This window comes from Sarcophilus harrisii, chromosome 5 (genome assembly GCF_902635505.1).
Source record: "Sarcophilus harrisii chromosome 5, mSarHar1.11, whole genome shotgun sequence".
In the NCBI taxonomy this organism is placed as follows: Eukaryota; Metazoa; Chordata; class Mammalia; order Dasyuromorphia; family Dasyuridae; genus Sarcophilus; species Sarcophilus harrisii.
In genome coordinates this window covers 282,687,896-282,708,983 of record NC_045430.1, presented here as the reverse complement: position 1 = coordinate 282,708,983, position 21,088 = coordinate 282,687,896, and the positions used below count along the sequence as shown (strand labels likewise).

Sequence of the window (21,088 nt, the reverse complement as noted above, 5' to 3'; positions counted from 1 at the left end):
GTCTTTTAGATGTTTACTTGGCCTAACAGGGAATCAGGTTTCAGAAAGGGATAAGTCCTGTGTCTCCCCACAATTAAAAAAAATAGTTTTTAATAGTTACTTCTCTCAATCTACTGAGAAAAGTAAGGAATCACAGAATTTGAAGGCAATAGGAGCTCTCTGCTACCACCTAGTCCAGCCCACACAGTAATGGAATCCTCACTACAAGATGCTCTATGCCAAATGAGGATCAAGTCATTTTTGTCTACATTACAGCCCTCTATAAATCATTGTCATCATCAACATCATCATCACCATCACCATCACCATCATCATTATCATCACCACCATTATGATGATGACAATCATCATCATAATCATTTCAGTTCCTGAGAAGCTGTCACCTGGCCTCTGTTCAAAGGAAAAGGATGACTTTTCCAAAGCCCTTGAAATTTTGCAAAGCACTTTTTGTACATAATCTCACTTGGTTCCCATTACAACCCTGTGAAGAATTATTCTTAAGGGCTGTCGTCCCCATTTTACAGAGAAGGAAGCAAAATAGCAGGGTTCTAGCCTCCTCAGGCCCATGGACATCATAGGAAATGCCTTCCAAGACACACTTCCCATGGAACCATAGTTCAGGGCAATGTCCAAATTCACTGGAACTTCAAAGTTGGTCAAATCTCCAATGTATAAAGGAGCAGGAATGTTTAGCACTGGAGAAAGAAGAAGGATGCCAAAAGTTCCTACTAGGCACAATTCTTGGCTTAGATTAAAAAAGTGAGATGTAATAAAGGTAAGCCTAAAATTCTATACTTCAGGCCAAAAAAGTCAATTTGATAGGGAGTAACTAGAAATTATGATTATTATTCTTCATTATCATCATCATTTTCATTGAATTATTGATAAGAAAGATGAGTTTGCATGAACACTTTCATTGAATTATAAAAATCAATAATTTTACTTGTTCAATATTCATCTGACATGAAACATTAAAATAAACAAGGGAATGGCTCAGGTCTAAGATCATTTCTGTCTAAACTTAATTAAAACAAAAATAAGAACAAAACAACTAATAACAACAGTCATAAAAGGATTAATTTAAAAGGCCTCTCTTGGACATTTCACAACCTGAGTCCTTCATATCTTTCCAGTATTCTCATACCCTGAGGTACCGATGTAGCATGATGGACATATTGAGCCAGAAGTCAGAAAGCCATGAGGTCATGTGAAGCTTCAGCTGAGTGACTTTGTATAAGTCATTTAACCCCTATCTGCTGCCTCACTTTTCTCAACTATAAAACAAGGAGAATAATATTATCGACCTCCTATAACTGTTGTGAGGATAAATGAGATAATATTTGGAAAGGGCTTGGCTCAGTGCCTGGCACACCATAGGCGATTAATAAATGTTTTCATTTTCTTCTTTCCTAACTTACTCAAGCCAAATCAGTAAGCCTTTAATAAGTGCCTACTATGTGCCATGAACCATCCTAAGTTCTAGAAATATAAATTTAAGCATACATAAGTATGAGCCATTTTGACTGTCTTCCTTCCCTGCCTGGCCCTTCCCTCTGTCTGGAATGCTCACCCTCCTTTAAGTTTCTCAGTTTTCCTTTTTCTTCTGCAGCAGATCCTATGTAGCACTCTACCATTTCATCATCCCCTCTGAAACAACCCACTCTGGATGGATCTCCCAGAGCGTTCCATCCTTGTCATCTCCCCCTTTGGACTGGTTACTCCCTGAGGGTGAGGGCTTTTGCCTAGTATCCCCAATCCTTAGGGAAACAAGAACTCTGGCTCAGAGGAAGCATTTATTAAATGCTTGTTGGTTGATTGATGGATGACCCCTAAGTTGCTGTTCAGTGCTAAAATTAAATGCTGTATGTCTAACCAAGGTGACTTTCTCATTGAAATCTCTTCCAACTTTTAGAAGCACTCAATAAATATGGAAATAAATAATTAATGACAATTCTAATTGACAGCATTTAGAGAATGTTGTAATCTTCAGTGTAGACTGGGAAATGATTTGAGTTCATACCTAGAAAAGGGTCACAACACTGAGGTATACATAAGGGGTAAGAGAAGTAGGCATTCTGGTAACAACACAATTAATTTACCCAGAGTCCCAGGTTATCTTCTTTGGATTAGCTCTCTGAACTAGTCATCATTGTGCATATTTATATAGGTCTTTAACATCCACAGAGCATTTCCCAAACATCATCTCCCAGCTACCCTGTGAGGTAAGACACCATTATTACCCCCACTACCGACGACTGAGCCAGAGAGATGAGACTTTTCCAGCATCATATAGATAATAAGTATCAAAGCTATGATTTAAGCATAGCTCTCCATTGAGATTACATTTTAACATCCACTAAAAGTAACTCCAAAGCTCTTTCCAGGTTCTTAGAGAACCACAGACAAGTTACTTTAATGCTCTAAAGTTGTACCAATTCTCATATGATATGCAGATCAATATAGGATTTATGCTTTCCTCAGTAAGAACTCCCAGAGTGGAGATTCTCTCTAACAAAACAGATCATCACCTGCCTGTGGTTCTGTTGATAAATAGATGTTAAAGTTGACTGAGCCTCAGAAAGGTTTGAAAAGTTGTCTACAGCTTGTAAGAAGCAAAGATGAGATCTGAGTGATGCAGTTTGGCTTTTCACCCACCACTCCAAGCTGCCTCTCCGCTCCTGAAGGGACCCAATGATAGCAACACCTCTAGGGAAGTTCTTCATCATCTACAAGGGATTCTCTTTCTGCCAGGAGGATATCACGGTATATCTGAGTGTCGGTGATATTATGTGATTTCCATTTCATGACAGAGTTACAAGAATCCCACCTACCATGTATTCACCTTCTATTGAGCGTGGACATAGTTGTCTGGCATCTCTCCATAGAACACGAGTTCCTTGACGACAGGACCTGTTTTGTTCTTTTTGTAGCACGCCACTTAGCACAGTGCCTGCCACATAACAGGTATACCAATGGGGTCTAGCCTGGCTAAGGATCGAAGCCATTTCTCTCAGCTCTTTCATGGACTTTCATGGAAATTCATGGAAAGAAAACCTAGATTTTTGACTGAGCCCAAGGAGCAGCATTCAATTCGTTAGGTGCTAACAATAGCAACAAATTACACACACATACATATGTATACAACAAGTTATATGGATATAATGTGTTTATATATACAAGAAATTATTTGCACACACATATACAAATGTATATAGAGAGATATACATATGTATATATACAACAAATTATATATATACACACATACATATGTATATAACAATACATATATTTATGTATGTACATATAATTTGTTTATATACATAACATTATATATACATATATAATTTCTGTATATTATACAGAAATATATGTATAATTTATATATGTATGTTTACACACATGTAACATACAATACATATATTATAATACATTACACATTGTATCTATAAATGCGTGTATGTATGTATAAAACCTGCCTGGAAGTTGGGAGGCTGTCTTGTACTTTTCTGTATGGAATAGGGAAGAGAAAAAGGAAAAAAAAGAGGAAATCAGTGATTAGCACAAACTGTGATCAAATCTGCATCACCTGCAACTGGTACTGGTTCTTTCAATGACTATTCCTTAAGGAATAAGTATGGGAGATTGAGAAACATGTTTGAAGGACCATCCATAATACTTGGGTTGCTACCAGTTCTAAAAGTGACTTTTCAATGAGTGGAGATGAAGTTCAACCATCCAAAACACACTTTTGCAGCATGTGATGAAATTATTTATTCATTTCCTTAAATTGCAGAGCATTCATAGCCAAAACAAACAATCCAGTTCCTGCTGACAGGCAGCTTACATTTTAAAGGAGAATAAAACACAACAGTAGATAAAAATGATAGGCATAAGAATGAGGGACACCTCCCGCAGAATGTAGTGGCTTCCTCCATGCTAAAAATTCACACTGGAGATAAGACTGTGAATAAGGGAACATTTCAAATATTTAAGAAAAGTAATTATTCTCAAATGCCCTTAAGCATGTCATGGGGAACATTGAAGGCTGAGTAAGAATTAAAATTTAAACGTTCCTCAGACTTTTGGGACATGCCTTATATTATTTTTATCTTAAATCATTCTTCTTTATTTGTGGAAGGAAGTTTGAGCTCATACAAAAGTAAAATTGCACTACACTAAATTGATAAATAATTTGGACTTTTCATAAACTTAGAAAGTCCTTTATTCCTGCTAAAACTCATTTTAAGTGAATTGAGTCTCCCAGTAAACTTTGATCAATCTTTCTTAAAGACCCACAGTAGGGTTGTAGGCATGGGTGCCTAGAGTTTGGGGGATGACCTCCATTTGGTTTGAACAGTTGTCCAGTTTGGCCAATATTTGACCTAAATCCATGATTACCATGGAGTAGATTCATTTTAATGCTGCTCTCTTGGGCACAAGGAGATGAAGCCTCTGATTTAACGTTCCTGCAACAAAATCCACCTTTAAAGAATTTTAAGGAAAACTTGCTATGTGATAAATCATCCTGGGATTTCACAAAGCTTTTCAGATGGTAAGGACCACTGTTTTCCTCTTCTGAAGTCCACAGAATCTGGTGGGTAAATACCTTGGTTCAGATCCTATCTGAGATAGTAATGACTATGGCCATGGGCAAATTGTATCAGCTCTCACTCAGTTTTCTCTTCTGTAAAGTGGGGGTAATGATACCTACTATCAAGAGTTGTTGCACAGATCAATTCAAATTAAATAATGATGTAAAAGACTTTGAAGATCTTAAAGCACTAAATTAGTTGTTTCCTAGGTATTGTTAGTTCTCTAAATACTTATTCTTAGTAATCCAATTTCCTAGGAGAGGGCTCTCAAAAACTCTATTAGAAGCTCTGATAAGAGCCTATTAAAAAGGTGAGCTTTAAGTAAAGCCTCTAGCTAACTCAGTAAAGGGATCTCCCATGGTTTTGTCTTGAGCTCCAACCTTCCTTCCTATCTCCTTTCCTCCTGTCCTGTCCTCCTTTCTTTCTTGATGATATCATCAGGACCCATAACTTCAAATATTTTTCTGAAAATGACTTGATCCACTTAACTGCTTACTGGACAGCTCTTCTTAGATGACATCTAGGTCAGGAGTCTCATCAGTAGAAAAAATATATACATATATATATTTATATATATATATTAATATAATATAATAATATATGTATATTAATATATATATCATACACACACATATATACTTGCTCATAAATTAAATTATATATATATGTGTAAAATATTGTATGAATACATACATATACATATAAATGTATAAAATTTAGAAACAATAGAAAATTTTAAATATGAGATTAAAATGAAATAATGGTTTATGATAGAATGTTACAGGGTCCAGTGGAGTTTATTGAGTAGGGGAATGACAAAACTTTACTTTGGGGAAGTGGAGAGGATGGATTGGGGAGGAGAGAGACCTGAGACAGACAATGAGAAGATATTATAGCAGCCTAGGAGGGAGGTGATGAGTGTCTGAATGAGCATGAGTGGAGAGAAAGGAAGTACCTAAAAAGGAGTTGATGGGAGGTAGAAAGGACAGGATCTGATAAGTGATTGGATTTTTGGATAACTTCTAGGCGTAAGCCAGGATGAGACCACAGTTAAGAATCTAGGAGATCAGGAAGATGTTGGTGCACTCAACAGAAATAGGGGAGCTTAGAAGAATGTCAGTTTGGGGGAAAAGAGAGTGTCATGGACTTACCTCACTGGAGATATGTATGGAACATCTTATTTAAAATGTTCTAGCTAACTGGTGAACCATGTCTGGAGCTTAGGGCTCAGTATCTAGATCTGAGAGTTTAGGGCTTAATATCTAGATATGGGAGTATCTGCAAAGAGATGATAAAGCCATGGGCACTAATGGAGTCACTCGAAAGAGCTTGTATAGAGGGGATCTGGATACCATTCCAGTTAGGGGGCTGAGCATGGATAGACACTGACAAATGGTCACTAGACGGTTAAGTTAGATAGCGTGCTAGCAGATGGCAGTGTCACAGAAACCCAGAAAGCAGAGACTAACAGGAGGAGCTGATGATTGCCAAGAGGAAGTCTGAGAAATAACCATCATTTCGGGCAATTAAGAGATACCTGGTGACTTTGCAGAGGACAATTTCAGTCCAGTGAACAGTCAGCAATAGAATTGAGAAACTGAGAGAGGCTGAAGTTGATTGTGCCCCATACAGACATAACCAAGGTCAGAGGAGGAAGGAGTTTGGGTAAAAGATGAAGCATGAGTAATTTTCCCATGCTTGCTCATGCAAACTGATACTCACTACTCTTTCCTCAAACCAAAAATCAGGTGTGTGGTGAGGGGGAAGTGTAGGGTGCAGAGAAGACTTGGTCCCCAAACCACTGTCCCAGAGCACAGAATCTCCAGCTTTGTAGATTGGGGGGGGGGTGATGGAAAGGGATTAGAAATGTACCCATTTAGCTACGACAGCTAAGTCATTTTAGAATATAACTAAATAGCTAATATCAGTGAAGGTCAGCGTGGTGGTCAGGGAGCATGAGGGAGTTTTGAAGGGAAATGTTATTGCTTTAATAGAAACAAGTTCCAGGTTGACTGTGATGGGAAGGAGGAGATGGAACATGGCCCATTTCCCCATGCTCTTATTGGTGTATCTCCTACCAGTTGGATTCAATTCACAGCTTCTTTGGAACTTACTGCCTGCAACATCTCAAATTTGACTCTCCTGACTCTTTCTCTCCTCAGTCCTGACACTTGGTCCCCTTTAACCTTTTGTCACTCCTATCTTTCTAAAAGTTCTGGTATCTTGCCTTTCTTCCCATTAACTCAGCCAATACTTATTTCATGCCCTCAGCATTTGTTCATAATCATTCCCATCATCATTATTGTCACAATTATTAATATGGAGCTTTAAAGTTTACAAATAAAGTTTGATCCCCAAACCCAAGCTCTCTTCCTCTCAAATAAGAAAATCTGTTGATATTGAAAGAAGATGCGAAATTCCAAGGCAGGTTGGTCTAAGATGAGGGGAGAAGAGAGCCCAGCATGTGCTCAGCTTTCACAGGCATCCCCAGGTCCTGTCGTATTTCCAAAGATCCAGAACTTCCTCAATCTCAACCTGTTAAAAAAGGTTGTGAGAAGGCTGATGTGTAATGAAAGGTTGACTAATTTTCTTTCTTTCTTTTAAAATTTATTTCCTTCCTTCCTTCCTTCCTTCCTTCCTTCCTTCCTTCCTTCCTTCCTTCCTTCCTTCCTCTCTCTCTCTCCTTCCCTCCCTTCTCTTTCTTTCTTTCTTTCTTTCTTTCTTTCTTTTTCTTTCTTTCTTTCTTTCTCTCTCTCTCTCTCTCTCTCTCTCTCTCTTTCCTCCTTTCTTTCTTTCTTTCTTAATTTAAGGAAGCAGGGATACAATGTAGATGACCTCAGGAAAACTCATTTAGAGCTTATTTTCCAGGACTCTTGGGTTCTATGATCCGGTTTGATCTGATTAACTGTTTGATGTGCTGAGCAGGCAGACAAGACTTCTCAATTACACTAATGACTTTCTCTTTGTTCTTATTGAATGACTACATCTCTAGTTTCTCTTGCTCAATTCTTTGGTGATATTGAAACATAGGAAGAAATGGACAACAGAGATGACAAATAGAATGACATTTGTAGCACTTTTTTATTAATGAACTAATGTTGTGAAGGATGTCAAAAATGCCCACCACATCCTCGAGTTGGAAACCAGAATGGCCCCAGGCCTCCTACCATCTTGGTTACTTTGTTTAGGGGAATATAATGTATTCACAAAGGGGGTGGGAGGAATGAGGCATCCCTGTGTTTACAACAATGGGTTTCAGTCGATTGATTTCAACATGTTTTTATTTCTAATCTCAACAGGAAGTCTGAGGTCATTGATAAAGTGTTGGCACTCATGCTCAGATGGAAACCATATCTTTGTATCTATCTGTCTTACTCCGGACCTAGTCCATGGTTTGAATTATTAATATTGTAGAGGAGAGAATGAGCAAGGTGATTTAAGTGGGGATGCTAAGATCCTAGCCCACAAAGCCAGCTGCACTGAAGACAATGGAGGCTTATTTCCAATACTGACAGGTGAAGTCTAGGATACAGTGAAGTGATGAGTTTCTCAGTAAAACCACAGCAAAGGGAAAGAAAAGTTTCTATTAGAATATAAAACCTGAGCGGCAGATCTCAAATCCCCCAGGACTAAGTCATCCATCGGGTGGAAAAATCTAATTCTCTAAGCAGACCAATTCTCAGTTTGAAGAAGGATGTTGGTTCTGTGAGAGGCAGGCACTTAATTCTAACTTATGCACAGTGCCCTCTTGTCTACAAGCCTGCTCAAACTGCCCCATGAAATAGGATTATCCAAAGATCCATAAGACTTAGCATAAAGGCCTAGGCTGGTAGATCGACTAGAGATTCATGATGTCTCCATTTTTTATCTTCTGCTCTTTTTATGTATTGAACAAAAAGGCCAATAAGATACCATCCCGGCCCTGCACGGTTCATTCCTTTCTGGGTTACTTTAAACCTATTGCACTTAGGGTAGGGCTGAATCAATCTTTCATGAATATCTCCCCTCATAGATTGCACCTCCAGCCAGTTCAGGTCTCTAGAGAATTCTAAAAAAGAGATTTATCAAGTAACAAGTAACACCTCAGGAAAAAGAAACAGGGTTTTTAATTGCTTTGTGTGCTCCGTAATTGGAGTCAGGCACCTTCTTGAGGCACTCACTGCCAGGAGGAGTGAGACCCCACTTGGCCCTGCCTAATTAATCCTGTGATACAAACCTTCTGGCTTCAATTTTCACATTTCTGTCTCTTTTTAGAGGTGATAATAAAACTAAAAATTTATGTTGGTTACTGTATGACTATAACCATGCCAGCGGAACACAAATAAAGCCATCTGGACGAAGGAGACCTTGTCTTTGCATTTTGGGATGTTCTGCGGTGGGAGGGGCAGGGCCATGCTTTGTGATAACAAGAAAAGGGAACAGGGAAGGAGGAGGTCAATTCTTTCTCACAGGTTGGGGGACTCAGTGAAGCATATGTCTCCTTTCTTGACCAAAAATAATCTCAAATAATTTCAAAATAACATCGGACACGGTAGAAGCTCAACTCTCACAAAAACGTACTAGAGCTTTTAATGAGCAATGAATTGGCCTTGACAAAATGTCAAGGGACAGTGCCTTGTAACCAAATAGTCAAGTGGCTTTTCAATAGCTGTGCAACTGGACTAGGCAACGTGGACAGGGTCATTTCCACATCCTCAGCAACATCCGTTTGACCACTGGAGGAGGCCTTAAGAGTCCAACTTTCTTGAAGGTTCTATTAGCACATAATTAAATCTCCCTGGAAAGTTCCTGGCAGACATCAAAGTCTCCAGTTCTATGTTAATTAAGTGTCTGAATAAAATCTATTTAGACTTGGAAAGTCTTGCAAGTATGGAACCATGAAAAATGTGCTGGATTTGGAGCCAAAGGATCTGGATTCAAGTCTTTCCACTAGTGAAATCTTTTTTGTGCAACTGAAGTCAAGCTACTTAAACATCCTGGTGCATAACATGAGGGCATTGGTCTATGATCCTAGAATTTAAACAATGAATAAATAAAATAAAATGATGGAATTACACAAGATGAACTCAAAGGCTCCTCTTAGTCTTTTGTTGATGGTCAAGCCCAGAATAGCATGAGTGTCCACTATTCCCAAGTACCATCTTCTTTCCCATTAGAGCAGAAAGTAACTTTTGTTAAACTGGTCTTTCTACCCTGTGTGACAGAAACTCAATTGCAAATCTCTAATGGCTAAGCATGACAATGTGATGTTCCTATTTTAAAGACAGCAGATGATTAAGGGAGTTACATATGAAAATCTAATAATATTGTTAAGTAATAGTTTGTAATTTCAAATAATTTCCTTTTGCTTTACAGCAAGCAAACAACTTGTGCTATAGCTTATATTTTCCCATTGAAACTTCATCAGCAGAGCAGTTACATTACTGAAAACTTTCAAGTCTCATTACTTTTAAGTGACTTCTTAGGGTTTAATTCACATTTAATGTCAACTATTTTTAGTTCAGAAAAGCAGAATTATTCTACATAAACTTTTTGTACAGGCATGTTTTCTACACAGAGGTAATGTGGAATGATAGGCAGAAGTCTAGAATTCAGAAGATGCAACTTCACTTTTTACTTTGTGTGCAGAGTTCCTAATACAGTCCCCTGCACAGAGAAGACTCTTAAAGTATTCGTATTGTATGAATGAATAAGCAAAGGTCATTTTATTTCCGTGTCTTTCAGGCAACTCCCTTGGACTCTATACTAAACAAAAGGCAGGGACTCATCTGTGTTAAATTAAGAGAGTACCCACACTGGGCATTTTCCCCAATAAAACCACTGGATTCTCAGATTTGGGGTAGATGTTCCCTGGAGGGTTTAATTAAAAACAAAGCCAATGATCACATGAGCTGAGAGGATTACGTTCTGCTTTACAGGAGGTCTTATAACAACAAGATGACATGTCTTATATCCATATGATGTTTTGATGACAATGAACTAAATTTATTTTCTAATTTTATTCTTTTTTTATTCTTTATTAGATTTTCCTCACCTTGGGACATACATACAAATAGTTTTAAAAATTATGGTGCTACTTGGTGTCTACCAATCGTATAATTAATTTTCTTCCAATTCTAGCAAAAACATCTTTGGAGAAATTTGTGCCAAGAATTTAGAATGAATTTGAAGAAGACAATAGGTAAGTCCATCTTCTTCTTCAATGGATGTCTTCTCAAACAGTTATATTCATTTTTAATCCCACGATATAAAGCCAAAAACTCAGGCAAACCCTTTCCCTAATGTTTTCAAGTACTTAATGGCTGAAAACAAAACAAAACAGAAGAAACTGCCACTTTTCAAGACTTTTCTGTATCTAAAGAGACATATTTGGCCTCCAGATTGCCCTCCACAAATTGTCAAAAATGCTAATGTTTTATAAAAGCATTTTGCTAGATATTTTTACCATTGCTAATACAATACAACTTACTTTTCTTGAGTATTCTTCAGACAGGGCAGACATTGGTAGGAAGTGGACATGGTAACTCCTAATAATGATGAGAAATGAAAAGCATAAAAGGAAAGAAGGGTAAAATGGAATGGCTATAAAGAACCAAGCACTTGCCAGGGCTGGGGAAGGCATAAGAAGGGACCTGACTTGAACTACTCTTGTTGGAGGTCAATATGTCTCATTCTGGCTGAATCCTAATGAGCTGTTCACCCCTTCTTTCAGTAACTCATCTAAGGAGGAAAATGGAATGTCATGTGACGACTATTGTAGTGTACAAGCTTCTGCTAAGAAAAGGCAATTTCTTTCCTTCCCTTCTTATGCTATGTGGGAATATGGGGGAGGGAGAGAGGGGTTGAGTAAATTAATCAAATTAGCCCTCCTACCTAAAGAAAGTGAGAAAAGGCTATGCTCTTCTACCTTGAATCAAATCAATCAAAGGCTTTTCTACTGAGTGTGAAAAGAGATGGCTCTGATGAGCTGTTGAGGGAGCTGGAAATAACAGTGCTCAGGGAGAATGTCTGGAGTAGCAGAGGGAACCTGCTTATATCCTAGGCACTGTGTATAAACCATAAGGCTGTTTGATCCAACATAGGTTGGAAGTGGGTGAACTTCTGTTAGTAGAGAGGACCGAGCCATCTCTGAAAAAGAATCGCATGGGAGTGAAGGGAGAAAATCTCCCAAAATGTGCCCTTGTCTCCTTCTTCTATACTCTCCCTCTGCCTGGTCTGAGGAAGAGCTCTGGACTGGTCCACAGCATTATAGCAGTATTCCTGAAAGAGGGAGAGATTGGGAGCCAGAGATAAACTAGATTCACTGAGGAAGAGCAGCTTGAGGACTATACAAAATACTCTGTGAAAAAAAAAAAGTACCATCCTCAGAGGGAGCATCTAGAAGACTCCAGCAGAGACCAACAGGGCTAGGGAGTTACTCCTTTGCCACCTAATCCCTCTTAGCTTGACCCTTTTCTTCATATGAACTGCTAAGAGAGTGTGGACAATTTCAGAGGAATGCTTTTGTACCAGATGTTCTAATTCTAATGACTGTCACTAATACAGTACATTAATATTATCTTAGTAAGTACCCTTTCCCAAAAGCTACTTTAGTCTGGCTGACTGATGAGCTACCCACAGTCACACATAGATGGGGGTGGAGGACAGGAAGGCATTAGAAAGGACACCTCCAAATTCCTTAAAGCTAATTGTAAAACCCTGAGGGTTTGAGCAGTTGAACATTGGGTTCTCAACCTGCTGCTGAGAGGAGGAGTTGGGACAACAGCTCCCCGCCTGCTCTCCACACATTTCCACAGAGGGCTTTTCTCTTGCTTTACATATAAACAAACTTCCTCTGAGGTCTCAGTTCCCTGCCATTTTGTGAAAGGAAGATGACTCTGGGGTCCAGAAGAGCACAAGGCTTAGCACCGTCTCTCAAACTGGAAAGCTTTAGCTTATGGATTCCTCAACACACTTTGATGCCCTAGCTCAGGATCAACTCCACTGTTTGCCAAAGCTCTTTGTCAAAAAATTGGCCACATGGTAATGGACTTAGGGTGCCAGAGTAATGGATAAAGATGATGTCCTTATGCACTAAGGAGTCATAATGAGGATTGGAGAAGAATGAAGAATCTACCGGGACAGAATACTGCCCTCCAAAAGCAGGAAGAGAGAAAACTAGAAAAGGGAAAGAGACCATTCTGAGCAACAGGAGTTCTAGGGATATACAAAAAGCGCTGGCTGTGTATCAGTCAGTTGTGGATCCCAAACTGAAGCAGCAATGGCCATTCAGAATGGGGAGTAAGCCCTCGATTTGGAGTCAGTGACCCGAATTTCCATTCTGCTCTCTTGCCTCGTACTTGTCTGACTTCAGGCAAGTTCTTTCCCTTTTCTAGGTCCCAGAGTCTCTTTTGGAAAATAAAGGGATTGCAGGAGAGGACCTCCAAGGTCCTTCCCAGTTCTAAATCTAGGAGTCTAATCACACTTCTACTACAAATGTTCTGGCATCTGTTGGATGTGAGAATAAACAGAAATGCCTTGGCAGAGAGGGCACTCATGTGACAGGTTAAAACAGTGTCAACCCCAATTAAAACTCTATTGTCTACCAGCTAAATATGCACACAAATAGTTTCCCCAGGAACAAAGTCAGTTTTGCCTACTTATACAAGGAACTGAGGGATCTGGGTCTTAGGGTACCATACTGGGAGTGGGAGCACTTGATGCCATGGAGGAGCTAAGTGCTGGAATGGAGACAATTGCAATTGTCATAACTGATATTTCTAACCTCTTCTTTTTTCTCTTATTCTTTCAATTCTCCAATTTGTCAACTGATCTGTGACCTCATCTATGTGTGTATTCCTTCCAGTAATGAGGATCTCAGCCTTGTCCATTCTGGGTAGTCCTTGGGCATGGCCGTCCATCATGGTAGAAGAAGGTGAACAAAAGGAAGGTCAATGCCCTGCTCCAGGGGCCACCTTCCAATTTTCTTGGCATGGAAAATTGGTCTGTCATTTGGAATTCAGCTGTTGGTGTGGGGCAAGGAAACAGAAATTCAATAGACAATGTCCTATCCTGGTTGTGACCTGGCTCAGGGTAGATGATGCAACTGGTTTAGCATCGGTGGTGCGGTGGTTAGGTAGTACAGCTGAGTTGAGAACTGAGAAGGAAGAAGGGACACCCCTCCTTCAGTTAAATGTTTATAACTGTTCAAAAAAGGCTTAAAGCTGGCCTAAGGAGAGATCTCTTTGAACTGAATGAGATTTGCTCTGAACAATCAGGTGTACTCCCTGTCTAGCACCAGAGCTGTTCAGGGACAGTGGAGTGCATTGTCTGTCAGCAAAGGTGTCTAGGCAGCCAGAAAAGTGCCAAATCATAGCAAGAATCACAGCAGCAATGATAACAGTAAGAGCCATGTCAGCAATGACAATGGTAGCAGAACCAAAGACAACAATGGGAGAAACACCAGCAGCAACCTCAACAGTGTGGCTATCAGTCTGGCCCCAGAAAGGGCAACAGCAGGACCAATAGCAACATCCCCAGGAATAGCAGCAAAGCCAACAACAATGTAACTATCAACAGAAACAGTAGCAGCATCCCCAAGAACAGAGCAAAGTCAACAACAATGCAACTATCCATAGAAACAGTAGCAGTATCCCCAGGAACAGCAGCAAAACAACCATGGAACTATTAATAGAAACAGTGGCAGCATCCCCAGGAATAGCAGCAAAATCCATGACAATGTAAGTATCCAGTCCACCAGCAGTACATGAAAAGTAGCAGCATCCCTAGGGACAGCCAGAACAGCAGCCACAAAATAACAATAATCCCAGAAGCAAGAGGAACACCTGAAACAATAACCCCAGCAGCACTGGTTACACCAGTTACAAAAATAGCAACCACAGCTGAAACAGTAAGAATAGCCTCCATAAGGGCAATGGCAGCAGCAGCAACAGTAACAACAACAGCCACAAAACAAACCTCTCCAAATGATACAGAATGAAACTTGTTGAGAATCTAGGGGTTTCATTTAGGGAACAAATTAGAACCTTGTGGGAAGAGGAAAAAGTCCACAACATCCCGGTCTTTTATCATAATTGTGCCAAGGATGCCTTCAGTGAACCTACAGAGGTTAAACTTTTACCATTGTCATTGTCAACATCATCGTCACCAGGAGATAGTGTATTTTAACTTTTACAAAGCACTTTACAAGCATCTTCTGATGATCATCCTCATGATAACCTTGAGAAGTACATACTAATATCAATAGCATTTTCTAGATGGGGAAACTGAGGCAGCCTGAAATTAAGTGACTTGCTCATGGTCACACAGTTAGCAAATGTCTGAGGCAGGAATTGTAATCAATTGGTCCTCTCTCCAGGTTCAGTGCTCTTATACAACTCAAACCATAATTATTTATTAAATAACATCTACTATTCTTATTCTTATTCAATTAGAAAAGGTGACTATTTATTCCACTTGTGCAATAGCCCCTAGGATCTTAAATATAAAGGAATAGCAGGAGAGTAACTTGTCCTAGAGTCATTTCTAACTGAACTACAGCATGGCTGTGAAAAAGGTTGAAATGATGATTTAAAAATAATAATTCAGAAAACATTAGCTAATCGCCTATTCTGTATATTACTGTGGGAGATGAAAAATATATACTTGACTTCTTAGAACTTACAATCTAGTGCCTATATGGCCAAATATCATGTAATAGTCTGTGAGCTCAATTCTTAATGTCACTCTTCTGGTTTCATCTCCCAAGAGTCTCTTATTCTGGAGTGACCGAGTCCTCATTCTTAAGAATCCAACCTCACTGAGAGCAGCATCATTTCATTGGACTTCACTTTTCCCATCAATAAAAGAAAGCCATGGCCCTTGAGTTTCTTCCAGCTCTAATTCTATGATCTTATGAATTTAAAACAATAAATCATTCCAGCAAACTTGGGTTGTGCTGAAGATAAGACCACCTCTTCTCTCCCATCTGTGGGGAATGGTCTCCAATGAAGTTCCCTCTTCCTAAAAAGGTGGGCTGGTGCCTCCTGCTTTTGCCTGAGTGAGGCAAGTGATGGATGGAGCAGGAGACAGAGAGATCAAGAGCTCGGCCTCCACTTGGCTCCCCTGGCTTTCATTACAGCTTGACTCTCTTCCCAGCAAAGCTAGAAGAAACCAAAGTCGCAGACCATCTGAACTCTGTCCAAACTTCAGTTGTTTCTGAATTTCTGGTTAGAGGCATAATATATTAATGCTCTACCACTTTTATTGTGTTCCCTTTAAAATTTATATTAAGTAGATTGCTACATTATGGTAATGTACTAAATTACCTAAAGCAAAGTAATACGATGATTAACTAGCCATAAACATTGGTTTATGGTCAGTTTGTAAAGTATTTCGATGATTAACATCATACATTTCCATATCAGTTGAAAACTGCAGGATGAAATATCTGTGGATTGACTCGGGGCTATTAAGAATAATGAAACAGTAGTGGAACTTAGGATCCAGTTACATTTCTGCAAGTAAACTTGGTTTTCTATCTCCTTGCCAAGTGCCTGGGAAATTCATTACTTTCAAAAGAAATGCCCTGGGCTCTCGACATCTGTCCAGAAAAGGGGATGAACATGCACATTGCCATGTGTGGGAGAGCCATGGGAAAGAAAGCTGACCCAATGCTCTTGGGGTTTCTCCCTGAGGTTCTGTGCTATATGTCCACAAAGGGCTGACTTGGGTTCATATTCATTCATCTGCCTTTTGTATATTGTCAGCTCTCCGAGGACAGGGACTGATCCACTCTAGTCTGTGTCTTCCCAGTGCCTAGCTCAGTGCATAGCACATTTAGTTATTGTTGTATTGCTTCATTCAGGGTATACTCTTTGTGACCCCATTTGGGTTTGGGGGGCACAGATAGTATAGTGGTTTTCCATTTCCTTCTCTAGTTCATTTTACAGATGAGAAGGTAAAATGACTTGCACAGCTAATAAGTGTCTGAGGTCAAATTTGAAATCTGCTCTAATTTATTCTAGGTCCATTACTTTTATCCACTGTGTCACTTAGTTGCCCTGCCAAGCACATACTTGGTTCTTAATGAATATGTGATTATTGATTGGTTGGACTTTGGTAAAATTCAGTACAGTGGAGGAAGTTCTGAATTTAGAGGCAAAAGACCTGGCTTCAAATATCAGCTTTGCCATTTCACTTCCACCTTTTTAGACAAAGAAACATTCTAGATCTCAATTTCTTGTTAAAATCAGAGTCATCCTAGGTGAACTCCAGGGTCTTTTCAGCTCCAAACATGGAATCAGTCAGCATGATTAAGGAATTGAGTTCTTGGTTTATACCCCGTTTGATTTCTCCAGGCAGCCATCCTGTCCTCCTCAGTCTTCCTGGAGGGGCCGACTCCATCATCCTCTTATCCACAAGATCAAATTCCAGTGCTCACCTAAGTCATGGTTGAGTTGATCTGTGTTTGGAGAATTTTTTCTGAGATTGTGAACATTGTAGGTCAAAACATCTTAATTTACTCTCTTTCTTGACCCCCAAATTGCCAGACTATAGGAAGAATAAACATGGACACATTGCTCCCGGTGCCTGGGCTAGTGTGCTCCATACCAATTGAGAAGCTCATGGACTTGGTCCAGGGAGAGGGCCTGGAATGGCCTGGGCAGGTCTCCACCTAAGCCATCTGCCATAGTTGGCTGCCTTGGACCCAGAGAACAGGCATTTTGTGTATTTTTGGACAGTGAGGCAGCTGTCTCATCACCACCACTCCAATTTCCAGGGACAGTCTTTGGCAAGAAGTTGGAGAGTTTACAAAATATTCATACCTGATGAAAATCACTTTTAGCTAAATTGTGTTTTTTTTCTTGCACAAAAAAGAATTGTGACCATTGCATCACTGCTGTAGACCCTTCTAACTTGAATAGTCTTTCATGCTGCTAGGATCTCCAAATGGAAAGGGACCTTGCATTCCATCTAGTTCATTCCATACCAGAATACAATTTCCCTCTAAAGAATATACTTCACAAGTGGTCTTTTAGCCTCTGAAACTAGCTTATGGTGACTTGTTTTGCTTTGGTCCTATACCTGTGATTTAATTGGTACAGGGACTCCTTAGCAGGCAAATCCCTTCAGCCATGAAGCTCAAAAATTGCTTTTGATTCATTATGGTCTTTGGGAGCTGTTTGGGACACTGGTAAATTAAGTGACTGTCCTGGAGTCATCCAGTCATTGTGCATCCAAGGCAGGACTGAAACCCAAGGACACATTAGTACTCTGCCTCTCTGAGTTGGTTTGTAAGGTATTGATACTCCAATCAGCCAGAAGTGGGGATGAATCAAACATATCCATTCCTATATAGATCTTAATGGCCTTCTTGTGTCTAGGGGCAAACACACTCCCATTTTTTCTTCCCATTGAAGAAGCAAGAGGCAAGTGCACAAGCCTACTTATTGGCTTTTGATAATTTCCGATAAATGAGTAAATGTCCCCTCTTCTTATTAGAGTACAAGCTCCTTGAGGACCAGGTGTGTCTTGCTTACTTATATTTGTCTTCCAAATGCCATGTTCAGTGCCTGGTACATAGTAAGCACTTGATGATTTTTTTTTACATTTTCTTTGTATTTATGCAATTTTTGTGATTGTAGCAAATCAATTCCCCTTTCTGGGCCTCAATTTCCACATATAGAAAATGACCAGGTGCTCACTTGGAAGCATGGAGACTAAAATGGGAACAATACAGAGAAGATTCTGGTCTCTGGGCAAGGATGGCATGCAAATTCATGAAACGTTCTATAGGATCTGTACTAATAAAAAAATAAAATGAACAAATTGGACCAGATGACTTTGGGTCCTTTCTGGCTCTAGGATTATAATCCTACATCGGAAACTTTGAGAAATAATTTCCACTGTCTGTGTCTCAATTTCCTTTTCTGTAAAATGGAGAGGTTGATCTGGATGACCTCCAAGTTGCCATCCAGGTCTAAACATCTTACTATTCTCTATTGGGAACACACTCATGTATATCTGTATGCATATGGAAAGCATCATTTGCATGTGTGTGCATGTATATGCATAATCCCATTTGTATATGATCCAAAGACCCGAAGCTATGGCAGACAACATGACCACTTCCTGTTCTGTGTGATTCTGGTAGTGTCCAGCCTTAGATCACATGGGATTTCGCCTCCAGCTCCCCAGTTTTCTGCTGCCTTCATTAGACTACCTGGCAATTAAAACTGGAAACCATTTCAAAGCCCTCTGATACCTGTGAGACCGTAATGAGGCAGAGAGGCTTGGGGGTAAAACGCAAGGAACCAAAGGCTGACGTTGGCGTTCTCTGATCGTTGGGGAGGGGGACAAAAGCGGAAACCTCAAGACTGCACAATCTGAGTGTGGAGAGACCCATTAGGCAGTCGGGCACACTAATATTCAGGACATTAAATGGCTGGCAATAGCTCTCCCGTGCTAAGTGTAATCTCACTATCTGTGGGAAAAGAGAAATCTTCTGCATCATATAAATATATTTCCATTTTCAACTTTGCCAAGCAATTCCCCGTGTGGAGGGAGGGGCGCTGCCTGGGGATTAATGACCAGCCGAGGGTAATGACTCCTGGCCCCGTGCGAGGCCATCAACGCTTCTCAGTTGGTTATTAATCCCCAGGAAACAGGCATCAATCTGTCAGGGCTGAGCCAGCATTTACTGCCAAGGAGTGTGGCCCGTGAGTGCCAGCAGCCGGCTTCTCCAAAGCAGGACCCCTCAGAAAAGTACAGCCTGTCCCAAGGAAGTGAGCACCCTGGGAAGTAGAGTCAGATGAGCTGCCCATCACCTTCTGTCCCCCTGGCCCATAAAAGGCTTCACCAACTGCCTCTGGGTAAATGATCCAAAATCTTGGGAAGACCAGAAGTTTCTTGAAGGCAGGGGCTTCATACCCTCTCCCATAGTCCCTTTCAGATAAGCTCCAATACACTTGACTGATTTATCTATTATCTCCTTATCTTCAGAAATAAACATAACAGGCAGCTACAGTCCATCATTGCCAAGACACCTGAGGTAAATGAGATGAAAGAACTTTCCACAATCTGATTTTAGTGGTACATGTGACTCAAAACAGAATAATAATGATGTCTATCATTTATATAGCACTTTAAAGTTTACAAAGGGCTTTAGAAATATCTCATTGGATCCTCACAATAACCTAGGAGGGAGGAGCTGTTATTATCCTCATTTTACTGATGAGAAAACCAAGGCAGATTTTCCTCAGGCCACCAAGATAAAACGTGTCTAAAGGCAGATCTTTTTGATCCTGGACCCAGTATTCTAACCACTGGCCCATCTACATTCCTGATTTTCTCTTTCATGCTCTATCTGGGACAAAAATGGTTCCCCAGAAAGATGGTTGATTTGAAGGGTAGGTCTCTCTTTTATTTTTAATTTAAAATTCAATTGATTTTTTTTGTCTTACTGCATTTATCAATAAACATCCTTCCTCTCTCAGACAATTATCCAGTCTACTATATACCTCCTAGTGGCAATGGGTCCTACTGCACAGAGCTCTCTCTATAGTCAAAGCAGGTTCAAGTCTAGTCTATGACATATATAGTCTCTGTGACCATGTACAGATCACTCTACTTCAGCACTCTAAGGAATCCCCCAAGATACTATGTTTCCAAGAAAGTGCCAGACTTTATTATTGAAAAGATTCCCTAGATGGGGGATTTCCCTGGACCAAATAAACCACAAGTTTTGTCCCTGTCCTCACTGCCAGGCATTGGAACAGTTGCTGAGGAAGAAAAGACAAAAACAAAAAAATTCTGCCTCCAGGAGCTTCCACTCTAGCTGTAGAAGGTCACATCTACATATACACAAAGAATAAAAGGAAAAGTCATTCAGTAGAGTGACCATAACATCCACCAAGGCAAGCATCAGTGTTTCCACTAAAGACTTTACTATTGTCTACATGTGGTGCTTCCCTCTTAAAAGCACAGAATGACTTTTTCTTTTTTTCTTTTTTTTTTCTTTTTGTTTCAAAGCAGCTTGTGAATATCAAAGAGGATGGTTATTTTCTGTAAAATGTTTTTTCTCCTTAAAGTTTTCAAAGGATTGCTACAAATAGACCAATTAAGCTTATTTTCCATTAGTGATTGAACTAAAAACTCCCCACTCAACCTTGCAAGTATGTTAAATGCCTTGAGCAACAGGGTTATTGTGAAGATGCTATTTAGGGCTCACTTCAGTGTATTCAGAGGCAAGGTCTGGGGTTTATAGTCTAAGCAAGCTTTTAAAAGTTTTTTTTCCTTTCCATACAAACATATATATATATATATATAACATATAATATATATATACATACATACATACATATATCATATATGTATATGTATGTATATATATATATATATATATATATATATATATACACATGTATATGTGAACGAGACAGAAAGAAAAAAAGGAAGGAGGGAGAGAGAATGGAGATGTAGATGCAGAGGCAGATGGAGGGAGACATTTGGATTAT

At 39.7% G+C, this 21,088-nt stretch overlaps 1 non-coding gene across 1 annotated transcript; it reads left to right on the top strand.

Annotated features, from left to right (window-relative positions):
- Positions 1-18,269: 18,269 nt before the first annotated feature.
- LOC111721203 lies at positions 18,270-18,372 on the top strand. Its single transcript, XR_002770523.1, has one exon. It is a non-coding gene; the product is annotated as a U6 spliceosomal RNA (small nuclear RNA).
- Positions 18,373-21,088: the final 2,716 nt, after the last annotated feature.